The 14,271-nt window shown below is 37.5% G+C and overlaps 1 long non-coding RNA gene across 4 annotated transcripts; it reads left to right on the forward strand.

Annotated features, from left to right (window-relative positions):
• On the forward strand, positions 8,210 to 11,695 carry LOC107630296. 4 transcript variants are annotated; one of them, XR_002359230.1, is made up of 8 exons: positions 8,210 to 8,492; positions 8,815 to 8,926; positions 9,109 to 9,208; positions 10,206 to 10,349; positions 10,468 to 10,498; positions 10,647 to 10,698; positions 10,994 to 11,176; positions 11,346 to 11,695. It is a non-coding gene; the product is annotated as an uncharacterized LOC107630296 (long non-coding RNA). The 4 variants fall into 4 exon arrangements; XR_001618229.2 differs by having other exon boundaries at positions 8,213 to 8,492; positions 10,218 to 10,349; XR_002359229.1 differs by having other exon boundaries at positions 8,214 to 8,492; positions 8,819 to 8,926; positions 10,218 to 10,349.

A 14,271-nucleotide genomic window follows, 5' to 3' on the forward strand; every position in this document is an offset into this window, starting at 1 on the left:
GATATTTTTCACAAGTGTTACATTTACTGCCCATTTGGCTAGAGCGTTGGTCTGTGTTCTTGGTAAATTGGGTATCTTCTTTTTAAAATTCTTTTTCAAAAATAATTTTTACATTAAATCTTTTGCCAAACTTTAAGTTTGGTGTTTTCTTGTTGATTTTTCTTTGGTTTTTGAAAAATCTTATTTTGGTTTTTTAAAAATTTTAAGTTTGGTGTTCTTTCTTCATGTTCTTGTGTTCTTGTAAATCTTCAAAGTGTTCTTAAGTTTTCCTTGTGTCTTGATCTTAAAATTTTTAAGTTTGGTGTTCCTTAGTGTTTTCCCTCCAAAATTTTCGAAAACAAGGAGTATTAGATCTAAAAATTTTAAATCTTGTGCTATCTTATTGTTTTTCTCTCTCCTCTTTAAATTCAAAAATATATTTTCTCTCTATTTTAAAGCAAATTTTCGAAATTTACCTTTAAAATTCAGATTTTTATTTCAAAATTTAAAACCTTTTTCAAAAATCATCATATCCTTTTCAAAACTTCCTAACCACTTTCTCTCTCCTCATTTTTTCGAAAATCTTCACCCGTTTTTATTTATTTTATTTTAATTTATTTTATTTTCGAAATAAATAAATAAATAAATAAATAAAAATAATTTTTTTTATTACATCATCTCCCTTTCTCCATCATGGATCTAAGTGGAAATGAACAGTCCAAAAGGACTCTGGGGTCATATGCTAACCCCTCTACTGCTTCATATAGGAGTAGTATCTGCATACCCTCCATTGGAGTCAGTAGCTTTGAGTTGAATCCTTAGCTCATTATCATGGTGCAGCAAAGCTGCCAGTTTTCCAGTCTTCCATAGGAAGAACCTACAGAGTTTCTGGCACAGTTTTTACAAATTGCTGATACAGTACATGATAAGGAAGTAGATCAGGATGTCTACAGATTATTACTGTTTTCATTTGCTGTAAAAGACCAAGCCAAGAGGTGGTTAAATAACCAACCTAAGGCTAGCATAAGGACATGGAAATAGCTGACAGAAAAATTCCTGAATCAATACTTTCCTCCAAAATGGATGACACAGCTAAGGCTGGACATCCAAGGCTTTAAACAAGGAGATAATGAATCTCTTTATGATGCTTGGGAGAGATACAGAGAGATGCTACGAAAATGCCCCTCTGAAATGTTTTCAGAGTGGGTTCAGTTAGACATCTTCTATTATGGGCTTACAGAAAGAGCTCAGATCTCTCTAAATTACTCAGCTGGTGGATCTATCCACATGAGAAAGATAATTGAAGAAGTTCAAGATCTCATTGATACAGTTGCCAGAAATCAGCATCTGTACCTAAGCAGTGACCCTTCCACGAAAGAAGAGGTTAAAACAGTAACTGCTGAACTCAATCCTGCAGAACAAGCTGCTGAATTCAATCAGCAATTGGATTTTCTAACAAAACAGTTAGCCGAATTCAAGGAGAGACTACAAGAGACAAGGATGGCTAATATAAATATGGAAGAACAATTAAAGCAAACAAAGCAGCAGCTGTCAAAACAATTAACAGAAGAATGCCAAGCAGTTCAATTAAGAAGTGGAAAAACATTAAATACCCCACCTCAAGGCAGCAGGAAGCCAAGAAATGAGCAAACTACCCAAATTCCATTTGAGGACAGTAAGAGCCCGGGGAAAAATAATTCTGGCCCTAAAATGCCAGAAATTTGGTGGAAGGCTAGCGCTGAACGCCCAAACCATGCTCAAGACTGGCATTCAACGCCAGAAACAAGCAAGGAACTGGCGTTGAACTCCCAAAGGAAGCACAGTTCTGGCATTCAGAAGCCAGGAACAGATGAGGAGTTGGCGTCTAACGCCACTCCAGCTTCCAACCCTGGCTTTCAAATGCCAGTGAAGGATCAGACACCTGCAAGTGCTGATAATAAATCCCTCAAAAAGGCTTCTCAACCTACCTCTGCAGGAAATAAACCTGCAGCAACTAAGGTTGAGGAATACAAAGCCAAGATGCCTTATCCTCAAAAACTCCGCAAAGAGGAGCAGGATAAGCAATTTGCCCGCTTTGTAGACTATCTCAGGACTCTTGAAATAAAGATTCCGTTTGCAGAGGCACTTGAGCAAATACCCTCTTATGCCAAGTTCATGAAAGATATCTTGAGCCATAAGAAGGATTGGAGAGAAACTGAAAGAGTTCTCCTCACTAAAGAATGCAGTGCAGTCATTCTGAAAAGCTTCCCAGAAAAGCTTAAAGATCCCAGGAGCTTTATGATACCATGCATATTAGAGGGTAACTGCACCAAGACAGCTCTATGTGATCTTGGGGCAAGCATCAACCTAATCCCTGCATCCACTATCAGAAAGCTTGGCTTGACTGAAGAGGTCAAACCAACCCGGATTTGTCTTTAACTTGCTGATGGCTCCATTAAATACCCATTAGGCATAATTGAGGATATGATTGTCAAGGTTGGGCCATTTGCCTTCCCTACTGACTTTGTAGTGTTGGAAATAGAGGAGCACAAGAGTGCAACTCTCATTCTAGGAAGACCATTCCTAGCAACTGGACAAACCCTCATTGACGTCCAAAAAGGGGAGATAACCCTGAGAGTCAATGAGGATGAGTTTAAGTTGAATGTTGTCAAAGCTATGCAACATCCAGACACATCAGACGACTGCCTGGGCATTGATATTATTGACTCCCTGGTGGAAGAGGTCCATATGACTGAGAGTCTCGAATCAGAGCTAGAGGACATTTTTAAAGATGTTCAGCCTGATCTGGAGGAACCAGAGGAAATAAAAGAACCTCTAAAAACTCCTCAGGAAGAGGAGAAACCTCCTAAACCCGAGCTCAAACTACTACCACCATCCCTGAAATATGCATTTATGGGAGAAGGTGACACTTTTCCTGTAATCATAAGCTCTGCTTTAGGGCCACAGGAAGAGAAAGCACTAATTCAGGTGCTAAGGACACATAAGACAGCTCTTGGGTGGTCCATAAGTGATCTTAAGGGCATTAGCCTAGCCAGATGCATGCACAAGATCCTATTGGAGGATGATGCTAAGCCAGTGGTTCAACGATAGAGGCGGCTAAATCCCGCCATGAAGGAGGTGGTGCAGAAAGAGGTCACTAAGTTACTAGAGGCTGGGATTATCTATCCTATTTCTGATAGCCCCTGGGTGAGCCCTGTCCATGTTGTCCCTAAGAAGGGAGGAATGACAGTGGTTCATAATGAAAAGAATGAACTGGTTCCTACAAGAATAGTTACAGGGTGGCGTATGTGTATTGACTACAGAAGGCTCAATACAACCACCAGGAAGGATCATTTTCCTTTACCATTCATAGACCAGATGCTAGAGAGACTAGCAGGTCATGAATAATACTGCTTTTTGGATGGCTATTCAGGTTACAACCAAATTGCAGTAGATCCTCAGGACCAAGAGAAAACAGCATTCACATGTCCTTCTGGAGTGTTTGCCTACAGAAGAAGGCCTTTTGGTCTGTGTAATGCACCTGCAACCTTTCGGAGGTGCATGCTCTCTATCTTCTCTGATATGGTAGAGAAGTTTCTGGAAGTCTTCATGGATGACTTTTCAGTATTTGGAGACTCATTCAGCTCATGCCTTAACCATTTAGCACTTGTTCTGAAAAGATGCCAAGAGACCAACCTAATTTTAAACTGGAAAAAATGTCACTTTATGGTGACTGAAGAGATTGTCCTTGGGCATAAAATTTCAAACAAGGGAATAGAGGTGGATCAAGCTAAAGTTGAAGTAATTGAAAAATTACCACCACCTGCCAATGTTAAGGCAATCAGAAGCTTTCTGGGGCATGCAGGATTCTATAGGAGGTTTATAAAGGATTTTTCAAAAATTGCAAAACCTCTAAGCAATCTGCTAGCTGCTGACACGCCATTTGTGTTTGACACAAAGTGTTTGCAGGCGTTTGAAACCCTGAAAGCTAAGCTGGTCACAGCACCTGTTATTTCTGCACCAGACTGGACATTACCATTCGAACTAATGTGTGATGCTAGTGACCATACCATTTATGCAGTATTGGGACAGAGGCATAACAAGCTTCTGCATGTCATTTATTATGCTAGCAGTGTTTTAAATGATGCCCAGAAAAATTACACAACCACAGAAAAAGAATTACTTACAGTGGTTTATGCCATTGACAAGTTTAGATCCTACTTAGTAGGATCAAAAATGATTGTGTACACTGACCATGCTGCTCTTAAATATCTACTCACAAAGCAAGATTCAAAGCCCAGGCTCATAAGATGGGTGTTGCTTCTGCAAGAGTTTGATATAGAAATAAGAGACAGAAAAGGGACAGAGAATCAAGTAGCTGATCACCTGTCCCGGATAGAACCAGTAGCAGGAGCATCCCTCCCTCCTACTGAGATCTCTGAAACCTTTCCGGATGAGCAATTGTTTGCTATTCAGGAAGCTCTGTGGTTTGCAGACATTGCAAACTATAAGACACAAGGTTCTCCTTCTGTAACCATGAAGAGGAAGCATGAAAAGCTTCTCTCACTGCAGAGTCAACCAAAGCCCCACAGTCAAACTCTAAGTTTGGTGTTAGGAGGCCACAACCAAACTCTAAGTTTGGTGTTGAACCCCCATATTCAAACTCTAAGTTTGGTGTTGGGAGGTCCCAACCTTGCTCTGATTATCTGTGAGGCTCCATGAGAGCTTACTGTCAAGCTATTGATATTAAAGAAGCGCTTGTTGGGAGGCAACCCAATGTTATTTAATTATATCTATTTATTTTCCATGGCTATTTTATGTTTTCTTTAGGTTGATGATCATGTGAAGTCACAAAAACAAATGGAAATTCAAAAACAGAATGAAAAACAGCATGAAAAATAGCACACCATGGAGGAAGATCATTCTAGCGTTTAAATGCCAGAAACAAGCATCTGTCTGGCGTTTAACGCCAGAAACAAGCACCAAGCTGGCGTTTAACACCAGAAACAAGCATCAGTCTGGCGTTAAACGCCAGAAACAGGCTATATTTGGGCGTTTAATGCCAGAAACATACAGCAGTCTGGCGTTAAACGCCAGGATTGCACAGTAAGGGCATTTTGTACGCCTAATTGGAGCAGGGATGCTAAATCCTTGACCCCACTGGATCTGTAGACCCCACAGGATCCCCACCTACCTCACCATTCAAATTTAAACCATTTCCCTCCCAAACCCACCCATTCACACACATCCATCTCCTCCATCTTCTCCACTTCTTTCTTCTTTTGCTCGAGGACGAGCAAACCTTCTAAGTTTGGTGTGGTAAAAGCATAATACGAAAAAAAAGAGAGCAAGAAAAAGAAAAAGCAAGCAGAAAAAGCCAAAAGCTCTTTAAACCAAAAGGCAAGAGCAAAAAGCCAATAGCCCTTAAAACCAAAAGGCAAGGGTAATAAAAAGGATCCAAGGCTTTGAGCATCAGTGGATAGGAGGGCCTAAAGGAATAAAATCCTAGCCTTAGCGGTTAAACCAAGCTGTCTCTAACCATGTGCTTGTGGCGTGAAGGTGTCAAGTGAAAACTTGAGACGGAGCAGTTAAAGTTGAGGTCCAAAGCAAAAAAAAAATAGAGTGTGCTTAAGAACCCTGGACACCTCTAATTGGGGACTTTAGCAAAGTTGAGTCACAATCTGAAAAGGTTCACCCAGTTATGTGTCTGTGGCATGTATGTATCCGGTGGTAATACTGGAAAACAGAGTGCTTAGAGCCACGGTCAAGACTCATAAAGTAGCTGTGTTCAAGAATCAACATACTGAACTAAGAGAATCAATAACACTATCTAAATTTTGAGTTCCTATAGATGCCAATCATTCTGAACTTCAAAGGATAAAGTGAGATGCCAAAACTGTTCAGAAGCAAAAAGCTAATAGCCCCGCTCATCTAATTAACACTGATCTTCATAGATGTTTTTGGAATTCATTGTATATTCTCTTCTTTTTATCCTAATTTGTTTTTAGTTGCTTGGGGACAAGCAACAATTTAAGTTTGGTGTTGTGATGAGCGGATAATTTATACGCTTTTTGGCATTGTTTTTACTTAGTTTTTAGTATGATTTAGTTAGTTTTTAGTATATTTTTATTAGTTTTTAATTAAAAATCACATTTCTGGACTTTACTATGAGTTTTTGTGTTTTTCTGTGATTTCAGGTATTTTCTGACTGAAATTGAGGGAGCTGAGCAAAAATCTGATTTAGGTTGAAAAAGGACTGATGATGTTGTTGGATTCTGACCTTCCTGCACTCAAAGTGGATTTTCTGGAGCTATAGAACTCCAAATGGCACGCTTTCAATTGCGTTGGAAAGTAGACATCCAGGGCTTTCCAGCAATATATAATAGTTTATACTTTGCTCAAGTATAGATGACGTAAACTGGCGTTCAACGCCAGTTCCATGTTGTAGTCTAGCGTCCAGCGCCAGAAACAAGTTACAAGTTGGAGTTTAACGCCAGAAACAGGTTACAACCTGGTGTTGAATGCCCAAAACAGCCCAGGCACATGAGAAGCTTAAGTCTCAGCCCCAGCACACACCAAGTGGGCCCCAGAAGTGGATTTCTGCGCTATCTATCATAGTTTACTCATTTTCTGTAAACCTAGGTTACTAGTTTAGTATTTAAACAACTTTTAGAGATTTATTTTGTACCTCATGACATTTTTAGATCTGAACTTTGTACTCTTTGATGGCATGAGTCTCTAAACTCCATTGTTGGGGGGTGAGGAGCTCTGCAGCGTCTTGATGAATTAATGCAATTATCTCTGTTTTCCATTCAAATACGCTTGTTCCTATCTAAGATGTTCATTTGCGCTTCACTATGAAGAAGGTGATGATCTGTGACACTCATCACCTTCCTCAATCCATGAACGTTTGCCTGACAACCACCTCCATTCTACATCAGATTGAATGAATATCTCTTAGATTTCTTAATCAGAATCTTCGTGGTATAAACTAGAATTGATGGCGGCATTCATGAGAATCCGGAAAGTCTAAACCTTGTCTGTGGTATTCCGAGTAGGATTCAAGGATTGAATAGCTGTGACGAGCTTCAAACTCACGATTGTTGGGAGTAGTGACAGACTGATGACAAGTCATCTTAGCCCATTTTAGCTAGTCTTTTTCTTTAGTTTTCATTAGAATTATGCACTTTCTTGAGCTACAAGCAAGCTAATTGAGTAGATTTTCATGTTCCCCTTGATTGAACCAACCATATGTGAATTCATGCCATTTCATGAGGCTGTTAATTAAATTTCATTTACGGTTCATTGTTCTTCATCTCTTTTCCTTGCAATTTACAATTTCCTTGCTATTGTTCTTGTTTGATCTAGGAAGGCATTGAGATCTAGACTTAGTTTTCTAGTCTCTGGGTCCTGAGATCTGAATTTCTCATTTCAATTCCCTGTTTATTGCTTTTTCTGTTCATTTACTTTACTGCTTCAAGATCCGGTTCAATCCATAGAATTCGACCCTTACTCATGTAAGGTATTACTTGGACGACCCAGTGCACTTGCTGGTTAGTGGTACGAGTTGTGAAACGTGTGATTCACAATTTCGTGCACTAGTATGCCAGCATTGAGAAGTTTATGCTAAGGAAGTTCCGAAGGCCCCATCGAGTTCATTTGGTGTTGTACGACAGTAGCTCCGAAAAGTATGAGTGCTCGTGCAAGTTATGGAATAGTCTACGGATTCCCTGTAGTCATATATTTTGTGTGATGAAAGAGCTTGAGAAAGAGGAGTTGCCAACCTAGCTAGTTGTTCATACTCTAGGTCGAGCTATCCGACCTAGGGAGATCGAAGACAAAGCAACCGACCTCTTCAGGTCAGGACCCCCGACCTCTTCTTTAAAAGAGTTCGGCCAAATCAACATGAGAGGCCCGAACAGGCCCAAATGAAGGGACACAGCCCAATCTAAAAGCAGTTAAAACCTAGAAGGATAAGGGAGGTTTCCTTGAAGATAAGATGACCTCACTTAAAAGATAAAGATAAGATAACTAACTTATCTTATCTAGAAAGGTCAGCCTACACTACTATAAATACAATGGAGCACCCAGGTATCACTACTAGAATTTTAACATTTACTAACACTTTTTATGTAACACTTTTTAAAATGTTAGTTATACTAATAAAATTATACTTTTAACAACATTTATAAAATAAATTTTAGAAAATATAATTTTTAAAAAAAGAAAAATAAACATCAGATACAAACGTTACCAAATAGACAACGTTACTAAAGTTTTAAGTTTGAACGCATCTTCTTTGCAGTTCATTTTCTTCACGATCGAGATCGAATTTCTTTCTCGTTCTCTTCTGAATCAAGTTTATCTATCCAAATTAATTTCTTTCTCGTTCTCTTCTGAATCAAGTTTATCTATCCAAATCATTAACCTCAATCGGTTCATATTCTTATTCTCGATCAAGGTTTTGCGATTTCAGCGTGATTTGAATCATTCTCGAAATTTTGATTCGCTTCTCGATTTCGATCTCAATTTTGGTAAAAATTTTCTCTTTTCGTTCATTCTATTCACTTTGTTTTCAATTTTTCATTCCTTGCTGATTTTGACTGAGATCTGAATCGTGCTTCAACCTAGTTTCTCGAATCTTTCGATCCTTATATTTTATATTCAATTTCCTGCACTTGTTTCTCTCTTTGTTTTTTCTTTCTTAGTATTTGTTTCTGAAACTGTGTTCAATCCTCTTTAATATTCACTTAATAATTATTAGTTGATTTAGATTTTTAATTGGTTATTTAGTAGTTAGGTTTTGAATTTAGGTTTTAATTAAGTTGTTTAAGGGGTTGACATCTAATGTGACAGGAAGAAAGTGGTGAGGAAGAAAGGATTAAGGATTGATCTTCAAATTTGGGATAGTTTGTTTGAGGTGAACTACGAGTAGAACATGTTTGTGAATTTGTCTCAGTGAATATAGGTACACTGCTGTGATTATCATTTGATTATGAAGTGAGCATGTAATAGTTACTCACCAATTTTAAATGAAAACTTGCGCATTACTATTTAGTTTATTATTATTCTAGTTTTTAAATCTTGCATGACCCTCTTCCTTGCTGTCCTCTTTCGTATTCAAGCTTATGTTTGCTTCTGGCTTTGCAGGCTGAAACTCTCCTTCAATATTTGAGAGAATCAAGACAAGAAGCATCGTCTTCAAGTTCTTAAAGTGGAGTTATTACTACTACTACTACTACTTAGGAAGGTAATTAATTATACAATGTAATGGTTCAATGTACATCCCCTTGTGGTTTATTTCTAGCAGTCCTATTTTCTTGTCTCCTTTCTCTAATTAATTAAATGTTATTGGAACACAGAATGCATGATACTATATATATAAAATTTGATTAAAAAACTTATATATAAAATAAGTAAATTTAAAGAGGAAACTACCTACACACGGGTGGCGTGTGTATATATGTATATACACACACACACACATATATGATTTTGACGATTTGGCCTTTGTGACAATAATAATATCCACGTTAGTCTCTTTGGTGTTTAAAGTATATATATATATATACACACACACATTCCTTTTGTAATTTTGATTGGCATGGTTAGGGAAGAATTAAAGAGAGAAGAGAGGATCACAGATTTTGACGTAGTCCTGCATTATTTGATTTGGCCTTTGTGATAATAATAATATCCACGTTAGTCTCTTTGGTGTTTAAAGTAGAGACTATTCTACTATAATTTCTCTAATGTTGCTTCATTTTGTACTAATAAAATAGAATACTTTGAGAAATAATGTTCTATACCTTTTTGTCTATGACACCATAGTGCAACAATAATTACTAATAATGTTCAGTATCTCATATAGACCTATACCTATACTTCTCTTTAGCTTAATTGTTTATTTTTTTGTTTAAGTAAACTTGATAAACATGAATGAAAAAAGAAAAATGGAACCATTTATGAATATATAAATCTTCAGTTGTCATGATTTAATGATTATTAGCAGTTTAGCAATACTCTTTTTAAGTTTACTTGTGATATGAGTATGTATGACACTGTGGCTATGATAATGATATCAGTTAGTTGAGTAATTGACTCTCTTCACAGGGTCCTAGCTGTTCCCTTTGACAATAATTATGAAATTTTTTCTTAGGAGATTCTTTCTTATGTTTTATTTTACAAGAAGAAATAATTTCTATTTGGAGGTGTTCTTTGTTGTCCCTGCTACTAACATCCACCAGTTGGTACTCTAGGTTCATATGCACCAACAGCAGCTTCATGGCCGAAAAAGAAGATCCAAAAAGAATTTAATTTTTTGAGGTTTAAGCAATCAAGTTTAGTATTTCATTGTGAACGCATTGAGGGAGGGCATACATGCCAAGAATGTAAGAGAAAATATATTGTGAAAGTGCCCTCTGGGCAATCTTTTGAATCTGAACCTCCAGCTTTTGATTCAAAAAGAATTTTGACCTCTGTTAAAAATTCATTGGATGCTTTCTATAGGTTTTCCAGGCCTCACACGGTTATTGGCACCGTAAGTTAAACCTCTTCTAGAATTTATCTTTAAGATAGTACATGGATCTTATGGTTAATACTTTAATTTATTTGTTTGAACCAGTTTTTTGGATTATTGTAATATTCTTATCATTTTAAAACTAATCACTTTATCTCTGTTTGCATAGGCATTGAGCATAGTTTTTGTGTCTATCCTAGCAGTGCAGACTAATAGATAAGGTATGGATCTTGCTAATAGAAATAAAAATCTTGGTGACTAATAAACGCTTTTCTTTTGTACCTGGCTTCTGAATTATTCAAGTAGAATTTCTATGTGATTTATCAGTTGCTATGTGAACAATAAGGATCAAACTCTATATCTTTTGGTAATAGAAGATTTAATATCATGTCATGAAACTGTCTCTCCTAAAAGCTTAAGTTGTTAGGTAGAGATACATAAATTGTTATATATCTATCAGCTTGTAGCATGTCATTTACTACTTTTGGTTATTTATTTATTAACTTTTGTATGCAGGAAGATCTGTTTAAATTACTTGGTGAGAAACATCAGCTCTATGAATTTCTGGATACATTCTACATGCAATGCTCATATATTCTTTTCAACAAGGAGCATGTCAAAGCTATTCTTTCAGAAATTGTTAAACATAAAGCGGCAGAGAATGAACAACGGATACAGTCTTACATGAATATGTTGGTGGTAAGGACATGATGTTTTAGGTGTAGTAAATTATTGCATTTGGTTATTGGAAGCACTTATATCTTCTGTTCCCAAGGTGAATTAGATAGATCCTAGTTTAATTTACTCACTTTTCTCTTATTGTTTGTTTAGTATTTACTAATTTCTACAATGTGTTCTTCATTTTAAGGTTGTAGAGAGTCCTGTTGATTCTGCATTGTTCCCGGATAGGGCACCATTATCAGTACTTCAAAAATGTGAGGAATTTTCTAGTTGCTGTCCAGTTATATAAGAGAATGATATGGCTGCAAAATTAGTATGTTAATTGGTGTTATCTTGTGATGTTAGATGACAAACATGGAGCACTTGAATTCCTCAAGTTAATATTAGCATGAATTTTATTATTTTATTGTAAATACTTGTATGCAGTCGAACTGATCTTTACTATAGAGAAAGTTTGTGCAATGTAAGCATATCGAAGAAATAGGAAAATTGACTTATTGAATCAATTTAGTGTTTAAATATTTTGGATTTAATTTATAAAGTGGGTGTAGAATATTGTAATATTTTTTTATTGTTAACAAGAAAGATCTTTTGCAACATTTTTTTAATGTTAGCAAAAAAATAAATTGTAACATTTATTAGAGTATTGCTATAGAATATCTATTGTAACATTTTTTAAAGTGTTATTAAAAAGAGTTATTGTGACATTTTTTAAATGTTACATAAAATATATATTGTAACATTTTTTAAGTATTACAAAAAATATCTATTGTAACATTTTTTTAAGTGTTACCAAGAAAGGTCTATTGTAACATTTTTCATAATATTACTATAGAAGATTTATTGTAACATTTTTACTAAATGTTATTAAATCTTTAAAAGAATGTTAGTAAAACTCTTTAGTAACATAGGGTATATTTAACATTTGTTAAAATGTTACTAATATATATAGGTAACATTTTAATATGATTTAGTAACATTTTTTAAATGTTAGTAAAAGTCAAGTATGTAGTAGTGTATCACTTATACTTTGATTCTACTAAAAACCTGCTTAATGCCCATGTTAACTTAAGTATCAGAGTCTCTTGCAGGTACCACCCCCTCCGATGATCCGGGATCAGCAGCACCACCAAATACAACAAGTCGGACTCGTTAGTTCCGGCCACCACCGCAGATCTCGACCGAGATCGACCTACAGTTTCAGGTAACCATCGGAACATTGGTGCCGTTGTCGGGGAACCTAGAAGTCATCCCATCATCATGATGGACAACCGTGACAATGATCACAACTCTGGTATGGAAGAAAGAACACCGCATAAGAACGCAGACATCACACCAAAGGATACACCTCAACCGAACGGAGACAAGGATTCTCCAAATACAGAAATTTTAGATGTCCTCCGAGAACAGCAGGATCATCTCAAATAGCTCGAAAAAGAGGCCGACCATCAACGAGAAACTGAGAGGAACCTACGAAGAGAAACTAGGCGACGACGTAAGCTAGAGGACAAGATCCTAAAGCTTGAAACAGATCTCAAAAACAAAACTTCTCACTCCAACCATGAAGATAACTCCCACAGGGATTAAGATCCCTTCACTAAAGAGATCATGAAAGCTAAAGTTCCAAAGGATTTTAAAGCTCCCGACATGACGTCATATGACGGCACCTCAGATCCCAGCCATCATCTCAGTAATTTCAGAAGCAGGATGTATCTCACTGACGCCTCGGACGCCGTTCGATGCAAAGCCTTCCCGACCACCCTGACAAAGACAGCAACCAAGTGGTTTGACAGTTTGCCTCCAAGATCTATCACAAGTTTTGATGACCTAGCCAAAAAATTTCTTGCCAGATTCTCCATCTAGAAGGACAAAGCCAAACACGCCCCGAGCCTACTAGGAATCAAGCAAGGAGATTGGGAAAGTCTTCGCAACTACATGGAAAGATTCAATAAAGCATGTCTGGACATACAAAGTCTGCCAACGGAAGTAGCCATTATGGGTCTCATCAATGGCCTGCGAGAAGGACCTTTTAGTCACTCCATATAAAAAAAGCATCCAGCATCTCTGAACGAGGTACAAGAAAGGGCAGAAAAGTACATTAACATGGAGGAGAACTCTTGATTAGGAGAAACCTCAAAGTCCGGATTCTCCTACCCACCTCGGTACAATGATAAAGAATCCAAGAAAAAAGGAGATCAATTCAATGAGAAGCCCAGAAAGTACCACAATTACACCCCCCTTTGGGTGTCTCTTGTAGATGTCTACCGAAAAATATGCAACACTGAGAAGATCCCACCACCCCGTCCAATCAAAAGCAAAAAAGAAGGGGGAAATCGGACAGAGTACTGTGAGTAATACCGAATTTATGGACATCCCACTAATGAATGCTTCGACCTGAAGAATGTCATAGAGAAATTGGCAAGAGAAGGTCGACTAGATCGGTACTTAGCCAACAAAACAGATGAACCAAGAAAAAGAAGAAGGGATGAAGAGGTCGGACGAACTGAACGACCACCTCACATTCCTGAGAGACATGTCCATATGATAAATGGAGGATTCACAGGAGGAGGAATCTCTAAATCATCTCGTAAAAGACACCTTAAAGAAGTATATCATGTAGGGGAAGGAGAGAGGTCATCTGACCTCCCCACTATTACTTTCACTCAAGAAGATGCAACAGGCATCATTCTGGGACATGATGATCCCATGGTCATCACCATCATATTAGCTAACGCTAACCTCCACAGAACATTAATCGACCAGGGAAGTTCCGCGGACATCTTATTTAAAACCGCCTTCGACAAACTCGACCTACAAGAAAAAGAGCTTAGACCATATCCAAATAGCTTGTTCGGACTAGGAGACACCCCGATCCAACCACTCGGGTATATCTCGCTACACACAACCTTTGGAAAGGGAACCAGGTCAAGGACACTTAACATAGACTACATTGTAGTCGACATGAGCTCAGCTTACAACGCCCTAATAGGTCGGACAACACTGAACCAGTTCGCCGTAGTGGTCTCGACTCCACATCTATGCATGAAGTTTCCAACTCCAGAAGGGATCGCCACGATAAAAGGAGACAAAAAAAACTGCACGTCGCTGTTATA

Source organism: Arachis ipaensis, chromosome B03 (genome assembly GCF_000816755.2).
Source record: "Arachis ipaensis cultivar K30076 chromosome B03, Araip1.1, whole genome shotgun sequence".
In the NCBI taxonomy this organism is placed as follows: domain Eukaryota; kingdom Viridiplantae; phylum Streptophyta; class Magnoliopsida; order Fabales; family Fabaceae; genus Arachis; species Arachis ipaensis.